The sequence below is a fragment of the Camelus bactrianus genome, chromosome 2, assembly GCF_048773025.1.
Source record: "Camelus bactrianus isolate YW-2024 breed Bactrian camel chromosome 2, ASM4877302v1, whole genome shotgun sequence".
In the NCBI taxonomy this organism is placed as follows: Eukaryota; Metazoa; Chordata; class Mammalia; order Artiodactyla; family Camelidae; genus Camelus; species Camelus bactrianus.
The window spans coordinates 56,706,311-56,722,941 of NC_133540.1; the positions used below are offsets into that span (position 1 = coordinate 56,706,311).

The window sequence follows — 16,631 nt, forward strand, 5'->3', positions numbered from 1 at the left end:
CAGTGTAGTCTATTCTACAATTTTGAAATCCCAGTCTATCCCTTCCCACCCTCCACCCCCCTCCAGTATTTTTATTAGCAGGGGTTTTTAAAAATTTACCTTGATGAGCAAGTTTCCCACAATGTGATTTTGTTTGTTTGAGTCTTCTATGTGCATATTCTGGTCAGCTGTAGCTCACCCCTCAAACTAAACTATATATCAAAACCACTTACCCCAGTTAGCAAGAACATATTACACCAACACTCACTGAGCTATTTTTGTTACCAATATTTTCATTTTCCTCATAAGAAAAATTAAAATCCATTTCAATTTTTAGAAGCAACTCAAATGAATCCTCAGATTTTAACTTGGTTTGACTTTTTAATTCCAGGAGTAGGTTAAGCTGATCAGTTAATGGAGAACTAAATGCTGAAACTTGTAGGAAGTGGATGACTCCCAAATGAAAGCCATTCAGGAATTAAACCAAGTGAGAGGGGCTCCTCAAAAAAGACCGGACTTTCGGGGAAGTGGGGATGCAGGGATGGGTATCTCAGTGGTACAGCATCTGCTTAGCATGTATAAGGTCCTGAGTTCAATCTCCAGTACCTCCATTTAAAAATATACATATATTAAAAATAATAATAATAATAAAATATTTGGGGAAAAAAGACCAGATTTCTGAGATTCCAGTTCTCTTCTGATACTTCTTACTTAACTGTATACCTGAAAATGTGCATATTTTATATGCAAATGTATAGGTATAATGTACACATTTAAGGTACAATTATTTTCATTACTATGCAAGGGAACTCGAAGATATATCCATAATAGCTCTCACTAGCTCCTCTCCCTTTACTTGCTTCTTAACCTGGACACCCCCCAATTCCCACTCTCAGCCCTCTTCTTTCACTACATGTTTCTTTAGGCTGATGCTTCTCCAAGTGTGTTCCCCAGGTCAGTAGCAGCAGCATCCCCTGGGAATTTGTTAGAGCTGCAAATTACTGGGCCCATCCCAGACTACATCAGAAACTCCAGGGTTAAGGCCCTGCATGAGCTTTAACAAGGCCTTTAGGTAACTCTGATGTGTGCTGAAGTGTGGAAAACCACTGCTGCCAGGCAATCTCAACCTCACAAGGCCTCTGTTTATAAACCTGTACTTCCTGGTTCTGACCTCTCTTGTGGGCTCCAGATGTGAGTTCCTATCTGCCTGCTAAAGCTCTCTCACTGAATATCCCCAGGGTAACTCACACTCAGCAAAGTAATAAGCTTTGACCTTCCTACCCCTCTCCCTGACCACTTCTACCCTACAGCCTGCTCCTTTTCCTGCTCTCCCATCTCAGTGAATGATACCTAACAGTCACCTAGTCTCTTGGCTTAGAAATCTTAAAAGTTACCTATTATACTTCTTCTCTTACCTGCCCCAGCTGGTCACAAGTCGTGACTCTACCTTAGCAAGTCTCTTATGTCCTCCTCTCCTTTCTTACTCTCACTACTGCACTGCAGGAACTGGTTTATTCACCACTGGTTGATCTCCATGCAAGTCCATCCCTCACACTTCTGCTGGACAAAACCCATGAGAGGGAAGAAGATTGTGTTGCATATCAATATCATCCCATTGCTGGGATTTCCAAAAGATGATTTTCCTGGGATTTAACTCTCTCTGTGACCCTGTTGCTCACAAATAATATAGAGTTATTTTCCTAAACATAAGTCTTATCCTGTTAAATCTCTTCTCAAAAACTTTCAAAACTTCCCACTATCTGTAAATCTCAACTGTTTAAACTGACGATAAATTTTTAAACGCCTGCCTTCCCGTGGAAAGTGTGGTCCTACTCCACACTTTCACTCATGCTTCTCCTTGGGTCTGGATTTCACCTTCCATTGCCACTCCTCTTTCTTTACCATTTCACTTTCTATCCTTCAAAGACCAGCTCAAATGTGACTTGCCTATCAGAACTCATGAATCAGTCCTCTTTGTGCCGCCAGCGGCACATTTCTTACACCTCTATGAGAGCTTCCTGTCTTCCAGGCATATAGTACTTAGTTATTTAGTTCTCTGACAACACATGGATGGAAGCTCCTCGCTTTTTTTTTTTTTTTTTTTTTTAGGAAGCTCCTTCCTTAAGGGCATGATGGAAGCCTTAATTCATATCTAACTCTTATGCTACTTAGCCCACTTTGAAAGCACTGTGCTATGGTCTGAATGTTTGTGTCCTCCCACAATTCATATTTTGAAATTCTAAGGCTTAATGTTATAACATTAGGAGGTAGAGCCTTTGGAAGGTGGTTAGGTATAAAGGTGGAGTCATCATGCATGGATTAGCACTCTTATAAAGAGGCCCAGAGAGCTCCCTAGCCTCTTTGGCCATGTGAGGATACAATGAGAAGCTGGCAGTGAGGAAGGGGATCCTCACAGGACCATGCTGACATCCTGACCTTGGACTTCCAGCCTCCAGAACTGTAAGAAATAAACTTCTATTGTTTATAAGCTACCTAGTCTGTGGTATGTGGTTATAGCAGCCCGAACAGACTAAGACACATTCAATAAACACTGAGTGGAAATATAAATTGTACCAATTACCACACAAAGGTTAAGCCAACCTAACCTGCCTCTGCACAAATTGAATGCATGAAGGTGTCTCTCCTGGTTTCTCCAGGATGGGGGCTATCACACCTGGCCAATGGTGAAAGAAGAGAGCTGAGAGTGGATTTTGCAGAGTGCCCAGTTTAAGAAGAAAATGATTCCTTTTTCCCCTTCCAGAGACAGTATCTAGAGGCATTCAGAATGGTTGGTCCAGCTTTTGACATATGATCATAGGCTGGCCTACAATACAGCCTCTAACAAAACTAGGCTGTCCTGAACCCCTGGTAATAGAATTGTTTACCTTTATACCAAGAAAGTTGGGAAAGCACCAAAATCCGCATGTGGCGTGTGCCCAGGCCGACTTTGAGGAGTTCGCGCTGTGAGACCTAAAGTTCTTAGGAGACTGTCTAAAACGCGTCCTCTGGGCTCATGGTGGTTCCATGTGTGCTGAATGTGTCCGTGACAGGATCAGGCATGCTTTCCTCACTGAGGAGCAGAAAATCAGTGTGAAGGTGTTGAAAGCACAAGCACAGGGTCAGAAAGCTAAATTTAAAAATGAAGCTTTTTTGAGTAATAAAAAAGTGAAAAGCAAAAAAAATAAAATAAAAAGAAAGAAATGAGGGAAGAGGAACTAGCAAGGGACACAGATATGTTTTAGAGTTCTCATGTTGTAATAAGACTAGTTGTACATTATGTATGTATATTTAGTCCCCAAAAAGTAGATTCCCAAAATATTATCTAGATAGAAGCACAGGAAAGCAATGAGGTATTACTTTTTAGTCAGTGGACTAAAGGGAGGAGGGTGGAGGGAAGCTTTACTATATTAGTGTTCCAAATTCTGTTCATATTTCTATTCTTTTCCTACTGCCAGATACGGTTTATCTGAATAGAGGAACATGGGTCATTTTATGTTTTTTTATTATTTTTCTGTATTTTTAAAAACCTAATACATTGTTTAAAAGTTAAATAAAAATACAGATTTTCTGGATAAAGAAGTTGTGGTATATATTTATACAGCGGAATACTACTCTGTGATTAAAAAAAAGAGTAAAATAATACCATTTGCAGCAACATGGATGGACCTGAATATCATCATTCTAAGTGAAGTAAGCCAGAAAGAGACAAAAAAATACCATGTGATATCACTCAAATATGGAATCTAAAAAAAAAAAAGAAAAAAGATGACACTAATGAACTCATCTACAAAACAGAAACAGACTCGCAGACATAGTAAACAATCTAATAGTTACCAGGGGATGGGATAAATTTGGGAGCTTGATATTTGCAAATGGTAGCCACTATATTAAAAATAATTTTAAAAAAGTTTCTGCTGTATAACACAGGGAACTATGTTCAATATCTTGTAATAACCTTTAATGAAAATGAATATATATATGTATATGCATGGCTGGGACATTGTCCTGTGCAGAAACTGACTATACTTCACATTGAAACTGACTATACTTCAATTACAAATATATATATATATTAAAAATAAGTAAAATAGAATATAGAGAAAAGTACAGATTGTTAGGCCCCATTCTGGAGGTTCTCAGTTGGTAAATCTGCAGTGGGAATCTGCATTTTTTTCCAACCTCCCTTCATGTTTCTGGTACAGCCCCAGGACAGGTGATCCCCAGTACAATAACCTCCTCCCTCTGGTGGGAAATGGGCGAGGTAACTTCTGTTGAAAGTGTAACAGAAGAAGAAAGCAACTTCACCAGCAGATAATAAGATGGACTTGATGGTTATAAAACGACCAAACAGCAAGGGTCTTGGGCCTCTCCTCCTTAACATACACTTCTTCCCCTGGGTTACGCTGTATTACATAGCATAGTGAGGCTACAGTTCCCTTTACTGCCTTCTTGTCCCCTCGAAACAATTCTTCATAATCTTTTAAGCCAGATTTTAGGAGATTAAATATTGGCCAGGCAAAAGGGGAGGGTAATCCACGTGTGAGGCACCAGCGGGGGAATGGCCGAATTCATGCTCTCTGCATTGTCACTTCTCTGTGGCAAGATCACCTGTCTTCACACCTGAGGTCAAGTTATGGAAGTCCTTACTAACCATGCTGAGGAGTTGGGGCTTCATTCTTTGCCACAAAGCTCTAGAGCTCCTCGGATCAGCATGGTAAATTGGCATGAAACTTTCAGTTCCTTCCTCCATCCCCTGTGTCCTAGGGCCATAAACAAAAAGAAGACATTGGGCTGGATCTGGATGAGACACTTGCTAATTTCCACCATGATGGTCCTGAGGTCATAGTCCTCCTCAAACACTTCCTCACTTCATCCTCATGGTGGAAATATTCCAGTATCTGACCCAGATTTTTGGCCATAAGAGATTTTCTTTTAGAAATATTGAGCCAGAGGCACTAACTGCTGTTTGTGGCACCAACTGCTGTTCTCGTAGAAAGAATGAAGGTTTAAGGTTCTACAAGGCATCAGCAGAGGCATACCCAAAGGGAGATACCACAGAGAGGCACTGCATTCACAACAAGATCTGCTTTAGTGAACTTCTGTGACCCCAGCATTAGAGGCCTCCAGAATCTGTTTCCAATGCTGATGCAGCTGGATGCATCTGATGCATCCACAGCTGATGCTCTGCTGATGAGTGTTCTGCGGGGAACTGGAATCTTCATCAGCACTGACTACAGTAAAAACTGCTCCACTCCCATTTAACCAGGGATATTACTGATGAATGGAACATGAGTCCTTGGGATGTTTTCTGATACCATATCCAATGCTGGAAGAACATACAGCACAGAATCTGTAACAGGCTCACCCAAACTGTATGTCCACAATCCCCAGAGCTCCAGATGGGGCACAGGACCAAGAGAGCTAAAACTTCTCTGGGGCTGTGGGTTGGAATTTCCAGAAAAGGGAAACCAAATTGATAGGGAGCTGCAGGGTGGGGGTTGGGAGAGCCTACCAGTGCAAAGACTATTATAGTAATGCAGGAGAGCGATGGTCAGGTCTTAAATCAATCACCATTCACGGGCACTGGTGAAGAGAAAGGGTTGATTCTATTTCAAAGGAAGAAGGAAGAAGACAAGATCAACTAACTGCATGAAAAGTAAGGGGAACAGAGAAACCAAGGAAAATTCTGAGTTGAACTTAGACAAGTGTAATAGATTGATTCCATTAATGGCCCCAATTAAATGGCCTTCCATATCTACACCTTTTACCCTACAATTGTGTTTAGTTCTCTCCTACTCTGATTTTAGGCTGGGCTATGTGACATGCTTTCATCAATGGGACACTAGCTAGCTTAAAGCGAGCAGTGACTTGAAAAAACTTCTAAGGATTTCCACCTTCTTCTGCTTCTCTCTGATCACTATGAGTGTATTCTCTAAGCTTGCTTAAAAACATGCTTAGGCTAGCCTGCTAGAGGGACATGAGAAACACGTGCGTAAGAGAGACACCTGAAGAGCCCAATTATCCAATGAAGGTCATCTTAGACCAGCCATAACCAGCTGGCCGTCAAAATGTAAAACCCTAATGCTGACTGATTTAAGACCTGACCATCACTCTCCTGGATTACTATCATAGTCTTTTCACTGATAGGCTCCCCCAACCCTCACCCTGCACCCTAGATCAGCAGAGCCATGCAACCAAAGGGCAGCTGAACTCACACTCAATGCATGAAACTGGCTGAAACCTGTGAGCCATAATAATGACTGTATTTTAAGCCACTGAACTTTCAGAGAGAACTGCTTTGCAGTTTTTTTTTGTAGCAACAGAAAACAGATAGTGAGAAACCCTATGGTTCTTTTTACAGACTTTGAAACAGGCAGAGCATTTGAGTAGAGAAATACAAGTTCAGGTCTAGACATCTTGAGTTTGAGATCATTATAGGACATCTGGGTAAAAACATCCGAAAGTCAGATGGAAACATTAGTCTAGAACCAAAAAACATTTTGAGCTGGTGACATACATTTGCAACATCGGCATAAATCGATCTCAGAGAGTACAAAGATTAAGATTATTATTAACAGCAAAATAAGAAATTTGGGGAACACTATTTAAAAGGTAGTCAGAAAAACAGAAATTCTCTCCTGCCTCAGAAGAAATACTACTGCAGAATATAAAGAAAAAGAGAATTTCAAGAAGGTAAGCATGAACAATAATACCAAATGCTTCTCATTTCAGTTAGGATGAGGACTGAAAGATTCTAAGCCTATTGATTATGGAGTAATGTCAATGCAGATAGAAAGGACAACATATAAACTCAAATATCCCTTACATCCATATGCCTAACTCCCCTTTGACAGCAGCCATTCAACAAATCTTGCACATCAGTGCTGTCTTCCCGGGTTTCTTCTTCCTTGCTGTCTCCCTGTCTCCTTCCCTTTTTGAGCCTTTCTGACCCTATTCCTTTCTTCCTCTGATTGTTTTCAGCTAAAAGGCAAAAGGGAAGTATTTCAGACCTTGGTAGAGGATTGAGGAGATGGGAAAAGATATTCCTGTAAAAGGAGTATTTGCCTGGGTTGGGAATCACAGACTATTTGAGCTATTAAGTCCTTTTAAAGTTAAAAAACAATGTTACTCTTAGTGTCTTCTAAGGGAACAACAATGGCCCAAAATGCTATCAGTGAGGAGACATTTAATATTTAACAATAGCATCTACATATTCAAGGCATATCCAAAAAGAAAATTTAGTCTATAAATATTTGCCTGCTGCCCACTCCCTTTGCCCCAGAGGTGAAAGCTAGGAATATATGGACTAAACTGAATATTTTAGTAGTTAGATTAAATTTAGCCTCTTAAGTTCATACTACTTTGAATTGTTCTTCAACCATTTTATTAGATATTTGACACCACAAGGAGGCCTCAAGAAACACCTGTAGAACTGAATTAAATACTTCAGTGGGAGAAGGGTATAGCCCAAGTGGTAGAGCGCATGAGCATGCATGAGGTCCTGGGTTCAATCCCCAGTGCCTCCCCTAAACATAAATAAACCTAATTACCTACCCCTCCACAAAAAAAAAAAAAGAAAAAAAATTAAAGACTTCAGTTCTATTTGGACTATTCTTTTAGTTTATAGTTTTGTAGTAAGAGAGAAATGATGCTTTATATCATAAGATATTCAAAATACACAAATTATGTTTGGTATTGTATAATCACATTAAAATTACACTGTAAAATTACATTTTAAAAATCTGTGCCTGGCACAGATGATGATGACTGAATGAACATTTGATTGGTGCTCTGTACTAAGTGATGGGTTTCAGCACTGGAAATGTGTGTCATTTTTGTTGTTTGTTTGCTTCCTGCTCAGCATCCTTCCCCTTTTCTTTTGATAAAAGCACTGGTGCAGGTGAGCTACATTCAACGCCTGCCTTGAGTGAGAGAAAAAACACAATCTTGCCTGACCTATCAATGCACCCCACCTCCTCTGGCCACGGTGATTGGTTTACACACAAGCAGATGATGCAAATGACTCTAGCAAGACTGAAGCATGGGTTGGAACTATTAGGAGGAAATTCTCCTTTCTGCTGGACTTCAGGGTAAGGGACGTAACCCTTGAGCTGCTGGACACCCTGTTGAGGAAAGAGCCCATCAGAAAGTGAAGTCAATACTCGGAGTAGAAAGCCAAAAGCTGAAAGGAGATCAAGTACCAATAATACCTTTGAAGCCCATGGATCTGGCAGTTTCTGAAGACAGATACCCCTGAACTTTTCAGTTACATAATACAGTGTGAACTGAGTTTTTCTCACTTGTAATTAAAGGAGTTCTAACAAAATAGTTTTGTGTAATGTGTGTGCATAATGTGTGTATGTGGCAAAATCGCCTGCTTTAAAAGGTCATATTTCAAAATTCATGACTCCAATAAATATTTATTAAACACCTGCTATATGTCGATGTATCAGTCAACCAAGAGTAAATTAACTAGGACCATTTCATTTGCAGTGTTTTTCAACATAAGCACTATTATAGTTGTAGGCAAAATAATTCTTAATTGCTCAGGATTATTCCAAGTAGAGAAGGACATTTAGCATCTTTGGCCTCTGGCCAACATATATATGCCAATAAACCCCCAGTCACTGTGACAATTGAAATTGTCACATATTTCCAGAAGTTCCTCTAGGGGGCAGTACTACTCCAACTGAGAATTACTGAACTGAAGCGGAAAGCTCCTGATCATAAAGGAAGGATTTTAGAGCTGTGAGGCATATCCAGTATAAAAAAAAAAAAAACATGTCAGAAGGACCCATCAGTGGAAAAAAGTGAGTAGGAAAAGTTGTTCCAGAAGACAGAACAGGGTTATATCTACTATTAGAAGGTAAAAGGCAGATAAGGGTTTCAATGAATAGATATGTTACAAAATAGCAAATGATTAAAGACAAAAAGAGAAAAAATGCTTGCAGTCACAAGTAGCCAGGAGAAAGATAAAACAAATTAATAATAAAATAGAGCTTCAATCTGACAAATTCAAAAAGGAGATGTTCAGTAGACAATTGGTCCTCCCTCTCAGCATGGCAAGGTCATAAAAAGGTTAGGGATGGAGGGCAGTGAGAACTGTTCTAGATTAAAAGAGACCTCACAAGCAAAACAGCCAAATGCAATAAATATGTGGACCTTGCTTGGATCCTGATTTTAACAAATTAGCTGTAAAAGACATTTTGGGGACAATTGGGAAAATTTAAACATAAACTGGATCTTAGATAACATTAAGAGGTTGTTGGGCTGGGATGTGGCTCAGTTGGTAGAGCTCATGCTGAGCATGCACAAGGTACTTGGTTCGATTCCCAGTGCCTTTATTTGAAAAAGAAAAAACAACAAAATAAAAGTATAACACTTTTACAACATTGTAAACTAACTATACTTCAATAAAAATATATAATAAATACAAAAAAAGTTGTCAATTTTGTTTGATGTAGTTATATAGAAAAACTTCACGTTTTTAGAGATGTATAGTTAAATATTTAGGGATAGACAATCATGTTTGTAAGCACTCTAAAATATTTCAGATGAAACAAATATGGCAGAATCTTCATAACTGCTAAAGCTAGGATATTGTGTTAGAGATTCAATTTAGCATTTTAATTCTCTCTTTAACAGCTTTTTAAATTATTTTGTTTAAATACTGCTGGATATATAATTTTTACTAGCTACTTTTCTTTATACTAGAAATTTACTATTCTACTTTTCTTTATACTAGAAATTTTTTCATAATAAAATGTCAATTTAAAAAATTAGAACTTTATCAGAGTTAATTGAAGACATAATACATATGCATCCATTCTACGATTTTCTTTTATTTCTTGCCCTACATAGCTTCTATGTAATGGTAATATTTTAAAATTAGTTTAACCAATTTCTATTTTTTAAAATAAATGTTTATTTTAAAAAACACTGAAGGACATTAACTGTGCTATAATATTTTGACCTCCCCCCTCCTTTTAAGGCTGAAGAAAATCTACAGAAACAGAGGGGATGGTAAAGCTCAGTGGTAGAGCACGTAGCATACAGGAGGTCCTAGGTTCAATTCTCAGTACCTCTGTTAAAAACAAATGAACAACAAAAAGTAAATAAATAAATAAACCTAATCACCTCCCCCCCAAAAAAGTCTACAGAAACAGCTTAGCCTGCACTTTCAGAACATCATTTCCAAACTACCTGAATCCAAAAAGTGGGCAAGTTGCTCAATATCTCAATACCTCAATTTCTTCATTAGTAAAATAGAAATAATAATTATTTCATACATTGTTGAGAAGATCAAAAGAATTAATATTTGTAAAATGCTTAAAACGATACCTGGCACATACAAAACTGTATGTAAATTCTTTTTTAAAAGATCATTTTAGTTTAGTAACTGACAATTTGGAAGGAAAAAGCAAATTCCTCATGAGACATCCTAAAGTAATGGTTCTAAAGCATAATTGCACATTAAAATAATCTGGATTCTGGGGAGTATTTTAAACTTCTTTGTAGGCCTCAGCCGAGGGAAATTAAATCAGAAACTCTGGGAGCAGAAACTGGGCATCGGCAGTTTGTAAAGCTCCTTGTGTGCGTCCTGTGAGCAGCCAAGTTGAGAACCACTGACCCAAATTTTACTTTGCATTCATGTGTGGATGCGGGGGTTCCCCATCCCTGTCTGGGCGATGCCCTATCAAATTCCTGATACCATCCTGCAGTTCAGAACTAACACTGGCTTGAGTGAAGAGGGGATTTTTTTAATAGCTCTGACCCTACGTCTCAGCATTTGGCTACCCTGTCTTCTAGGGCCATTCTCACTTTATGACCCAGTTCTGAAGTCTGAGAGAAACTGAGTGGTTATCAATAGCCACATTATTATAAGAAGAAAGTGGAATGTAAATATATAAAAGATCTTCATAATGGAAGAAGTTTCTGATCCAGATAAGAAATCAATATTATGATTATTAATATGACTTATTATCATCCCCTTTTACAGACATGGTTCAAAGATATTAAGGACCTGTTCAAGTTCACAGAGCTAATAAACAATGTAGACAAATCTTAATCACATGCCTCTCACTCCATGTTCACTGCACTTTAGAAAACTGAAACCACAAGTTAGCCCTTACCTGTGCTTAACGAATATAACTTTAGCAAGTGCATATAGAAGGAATTAGATTAGACAGTCTTAAACTACAAATTCCTGAGCCCTATCAAAAACCTAATAAAATATAATCTCTGGTCCACAATCACTCTAGCTGATACTCATCCTTTGGGAAAAACTGAATTAAATTCACTGGTTCTCTGTAGAACACAGAGGGAAGAGAAAATAAAGCATTTTTTTTTGTTGTTGTTGTAAATATTATATTTCACTCACAAAGGTGTATGAGATATTTACTAGTTTTAAAATTTATCCATAGAATTAATACTCATGTGGAGTATAACACAGTAGAACAAAAGTTCAGAATCTATCTGAAAACAAAAGCACACCTTTCTGAGAATCTAAAAATATTGCACATATTAAGGCTGCAATATTCTTGAGGATCTGATATATCCTGGCTTTCTTGAGAGGAGCAGCTCTCTAGGTGATCCTGATTCATGATGACCACTTGTGCCAGCCCAACCAATGAGGACCACAAATTAGAGGGGACTTACAGTGCAGTCAAGGAGACCAGTTAGAAGATACAAAGAAAAAAATCAATGAGAAATATAAAAACACACAAAAGTGACTGGAATAGAAGGAGCCATAGATTAGGGAGCTACAATAGAAAAGAGATCAGTGGGACCAAGGGCTATCTGATTAGATAAGCAGAGTAAATAAAGTCAGAGATGATGCCAATATTTAGTGACTGTCTAATGGAAGGATGGTGGGGAGGAAATGATCATGAAAGAGCAAACGTGGGAGTTACGTTAAATTTTAAGTGTGAGTGAGATCTCCAGGGAAAGATCTAAGACAACGGGGTGGCACCAATCACCAAGTAAGCCAATAGAAATGTTACAGAAGCATCTCTACAGAAGTATACCTAGAAACACAGATTTAGGAATACTCTGAATGAAAATAGTGAATGAGATCAGTAAATGTAAGACTGTTGAACATAAAAGCACATATCTTGGACTAGAAGCCCTTAGAGCTCCTCGTGGCCTTCATGGATAGATTCCAAGTGTGCACACAGATATGGAATGCCCTCCAAAATATGCTCCTCACCCATCTTCCTAGTTTAGCTACAACCTGCTGTGGATATTTAGCCACACTGAACTTTCACCTCACTGACATTAAGGCCAAAACCAGACACGCTGGTTCTTCCTTCAAGACCTGCTCTCTCACTTTCTATTTGAGAGTCTGGTCTATCTTTACGACCATGTCAGCAGTGGGGAAGACTTTCCTGACCCCTCACTCTCTGGTTGACATCCAATCGACACCGGGTCCTGAGAAATCTACCTACAGAAGGCATCCTGTCTTAGTATCACGAACACAGCTAACAAAGCCAGGCGTCCAACTCTTACAGCTCTACTGTCTCAACACCCTTTTAGCTGGGATCCTAACTCTCAGTCTAGCCCCTGCAGCCACAGAGAGAGAACCTCCCTCAACTACAAATCTAATACTTTCACTTACAATGAAAAAATTGCCTTTGGGATAAAATCCTTAACAATTAACATGACCATTAGGGTTTGGCCTCAGTTTCAAGGCTAAAGTCTATTCACTTATTTTAGGTCTCAAGTTCAACATTGCCATGATCTTTCTTGGTAGTAGTTAACTCATCACACCTTTAACTGCCTGTCAATCTCATATGCTACACTAGAGAGTAAACTCATTGAGAGCAGAGACTTTGTCATTCCTAACATAGTACCTAAGCATAAGTACTCAAAATCTTTTGGGTGGTTGGACGACTATGGATTCTTCCAAACTTGGCAATCTTTCTTTCTGTTTTAAATGTATGTTTTATATGCCATCCCTCTGCTTAAAAGATGCTTATATCAGTCTTAATTAAATCTTCAAACCCTTTGACCTTATAAAATTTTTCTTTTTAACTTTCAACTCTGGCATCACTACCTCAGTTCTCACTGTTCACTTTGGAATTTCACAGGACTCCAAGCATCATAACCTATATCAGTATATATGGCATTGCAGTCGTACCATATTGTAACCACTTGTGTGTCTTTCCCACACTAGACCCTAAACTCCTCATTGTACTTACCTGTTTTTAAATGTTTTATTAAAAAGTGCACAAATCATAATGCAGGGCTTGACAAATTTTCACAAACATATCCAAATAATAAGTAATCAGGATAAGAAAAAAAGCATAAAACACCACAGAACCCATTTTCCAATCTCAATAACTAGTACAGTGTCTCTCACCTTCTCTCTTACATTCACACACACACTAAATGAATGAATGAATGAATACATGATTTGGAAAAGGACCAGTCAGATTAATGCATCACAGAAAATGAAAGGAAAAACTTCAAGAGAGAAGAATACCAAGAGTAAGTGAAGGTTAAAAGAAAGAAAAAAATAAAGGAAAGAAGAAAGAATATATGTTAGACAACTGGTAACTGCTGATCTGAAAAAAAAGTTTTGATAGAAAGTCAGCATGCAGGGAGTCGAAGAGTAAGCAGTTGATAAGGGAACAGAGATAATGGATGTGATTTTAGTGATGAAAGGAAAAGAACACATTGGCAAGATTAGGGGAGGATTTTAAGGGAAAAAGAAAGAAAGAAGGAAAGAAAGGAAGAAAGAAAGACAGGAAAAGAAAGAAAGAAAAGAAAGCCAAAAAAAAAAAAGCCTGACTAGCAAGAACTCTGAAATTACACTTCTTGGGTTCACATGTTCATATTGCTGGATACTACACATATGACTTTGGACTGCATCCTTCTTACTTCATTTTTCCATGTTTCATCCAGTTCCTCATTTGTAATATCAAGTTCATAGTTTGTACAACACAGGGAATACGGCCAATACTTAAAATAACTACAAGTGGAGTACAATCTTTAAAACTTGTGAATCATTATATTGTGTACCTCTAACTTACATAATATTGTACATCAACTATACTTCAATTTTTCAAAATACTAAAAAAAAAATCATAGTAATAACTTCACCATAAGGTCATGAGGATTAAATGAGAGACTGTATATAAAATACTGAAGTAGTAAACACTCAACATTTGTCCTTGAAGAATCTCAGTAGGCAGATAGGCATTTCAAAAAGAGAGAAGAGGTAAGAGGTCAAGAAGATAAAAGAGAAACAGAATTCAATGGAGAGAACACTGCACCAAGATCTTGGAGATGTGGAGTCTTGTCTCCTCTCTGCCATTATCTAGGGAACAAAGCATGCCAAAACATGGTGCCTTGGCATACTGAATATTTTAAGCTGAAGGAATTTGAGAAATGGCAGGTGCGAGAAGGATTCTCTGACCTCCCCTGCCTCTCCTGAAATGTCTTAAGACCCTCATGTGAGAGGTGCCTTCCCTGTACCTGGGGGAAAGGAGCATCCTTATCTCCAAAGACAGAGGACACAGAGAGGAACAAGCCTTGCTAAGTTTCCCCCCGTTCATTACCCTTAGCTTATACTCTTTTGTCCCATCACATTTTCCCATGACTGTCCACTCTTCATCAAACCTAATTCAAAAACTCTCAGGATTAACAGTTTCTTCCCATCTTCATTTCCTTAGGAAGGCTGCCATGTCACATAAAACTTACCTTAAATAAACTTGTATGCTTTTCTCTTGTTAATCTGCCTCTTGTCAGTCCAATTTATTGGACCCCAGCCAGAGAACCTGGAAGGCAGTAGGAAAAAGAATTTTCTGCTCCCCTACACTAGCAAATCATTAACTGTTTCTGAACCTCATCTGTAAAATGGGATCACTGTAACCTATCCCATAATGATAGTGTGAGGTCAAACGAGACAGTGTGTGAGTACACATGCAGGTCCGTTGTTCATATATGGATGGTAAGTAGTCTAAGAAGAAAGGAACCCAGAAACAGCTGATTGAAAGAGCTAGACTAACCAACCCACTCACTACAAAAGCAGCTAAATCAGGATTAGGTGGAAATGGTTTGGTAGACTCTAAAGGGAGGCTGTGTATCAGTGACAACGGAGTGCCTAGGAGAACAAAGTCTGTGTGAGAATTCAAGAGATGTAGCCACTGAGGGTATTGTTGCCTCTTGATTAGTTTCCATTTAGAACTGAAATACAATCTGTAGACCCAGGTAGGAAGCTAGAGCAGAGTCCAGCATTCTTAGTATAAAGAGAGGTTGGGAAATACTAGAGAGCAGAGGGAGTGCAAAACAAAGGAGAAAGAAAAGACAAGTTATGCTGAGAAGCTGTACCCCAGAAATGCTTGCAACTGTCATTGCTTTAAGTTATTTTAATAATGTGGACATGGCCAAGGTTCCTCTGACTTACTCGTCAAGATTCCCCGGAACTCCTGAAGGTAGCTTCGGCAGGTGTAATGGGTTCTCCCTTAATGGGACTATGAAGTACTGAGTTAGACGGGTGAGAGTGGAGTCAGGAGACCAGTCAGAAGATACAGAGGAATATCTCAGTGGAAGAAAAGTCTGTGAATTCTGACAGAATGATTTCTTTGAGGGAAAACTTCCTGTTTGCCAGATGGTAAATCTAGTCAAAGTGCAAAATGAACGCTCAGGTTAGTGAACCCTCCATTCCGGAACCTCCCTGGAGTCTGACAGTGTTAACTCCCACAGGCAGACTCAAGTAGGGAAAAGCAGAGGTTCTTCATGGGGCCTGGATCTTAATGGCTGTATCCTAAATAAAGTGATAACTCACATGAAATATGTTTTGAAAAGTTTCCAGGACAATTCATAAAGGTGAATGGAAACACCCCAGAGCCCCCAACAAAGACCTAAATAAAGCCCTAACAGTTAAACTTAGCAAAAAAGAGAAAGGTGCAAAATAAATACTGTTCACAGATCCAGAGAGAAATATCTGGTTCCTCTCCCTTGTGAGACTAATTCTACGTGCCTTTATTTACCTTTCTGGCCTAGCCACTTTATGCATTACAGTTTTGAACAGAGAGAGTGGCAAAATTTTCAAAATTTCTTAGCGGGCACCAGAAGCTTTGTTGAAATATCCCTTCTGAATAGCCTTCTATCTCTCTCTATCTTCTCACACTATGCCTCGTACCAACAGCAACGATTTCTAGCAATAATAATAAACTCATTTTTAAAGTTGTTTTAAAATTTGAGCAAGTGCTTTATCTACACATTTCATTTAAGACACAGAATCAAACTAATAAACAGTAAACTATTACTATTTCCACTTTACAGATGAGAAGACTAAAGCCCAGCAAGGATAAACGGCACCAGCCAGAATTGAAGCAAGTGTCCAAACTCAGTCTCCAGACTCCAGATCTTGTTAACCCCATTGGGGTGATGCAAACAAAAGCATTTAAAATATTGAGGCACCACCCTCCTACGGGTGACTGCTGGTCAGACTGATCTTAAACTATAACCAAGATCTTTTATTAAAGTTTTCAGCTGCATGATTCTGCCTTGAGTCTTTCAAAAGAATCCTAACCAGTTATCTCATACTTTGTGCCTCTATAATCAGATTTCTGGGACCAGGGAAAATTCCACTGCACTTAGTTATCTTTTGAATGCAGCAGACTACCACCTCCCAGGGGCAAAAT

At 38.7% G+C, this 16,631-nt stretch overlaps 1 protein-coding gene and 1 pseudogene across 2 annotated transcripts in view; one reads left to right on the forward strand and one right to left on the reverse strand.

The window, feature by feature from the left end:
- The window catches only part of LOC141579423 (uncharacterized), a 32,578-nt pseudogene extending 27,756 nt beyond the window's left edge, over positions 1 to 4,822 (forward strand).
- Positions 1 to 16,631, reverse strand: part of ANK2 (ankyrin 2) — a 601,138-nt gene that overhangs the window by 543,828 nt on the left and 40,679 nt on the right. The gene's annotated exons all lie outside the window — the stretch shown is intronic.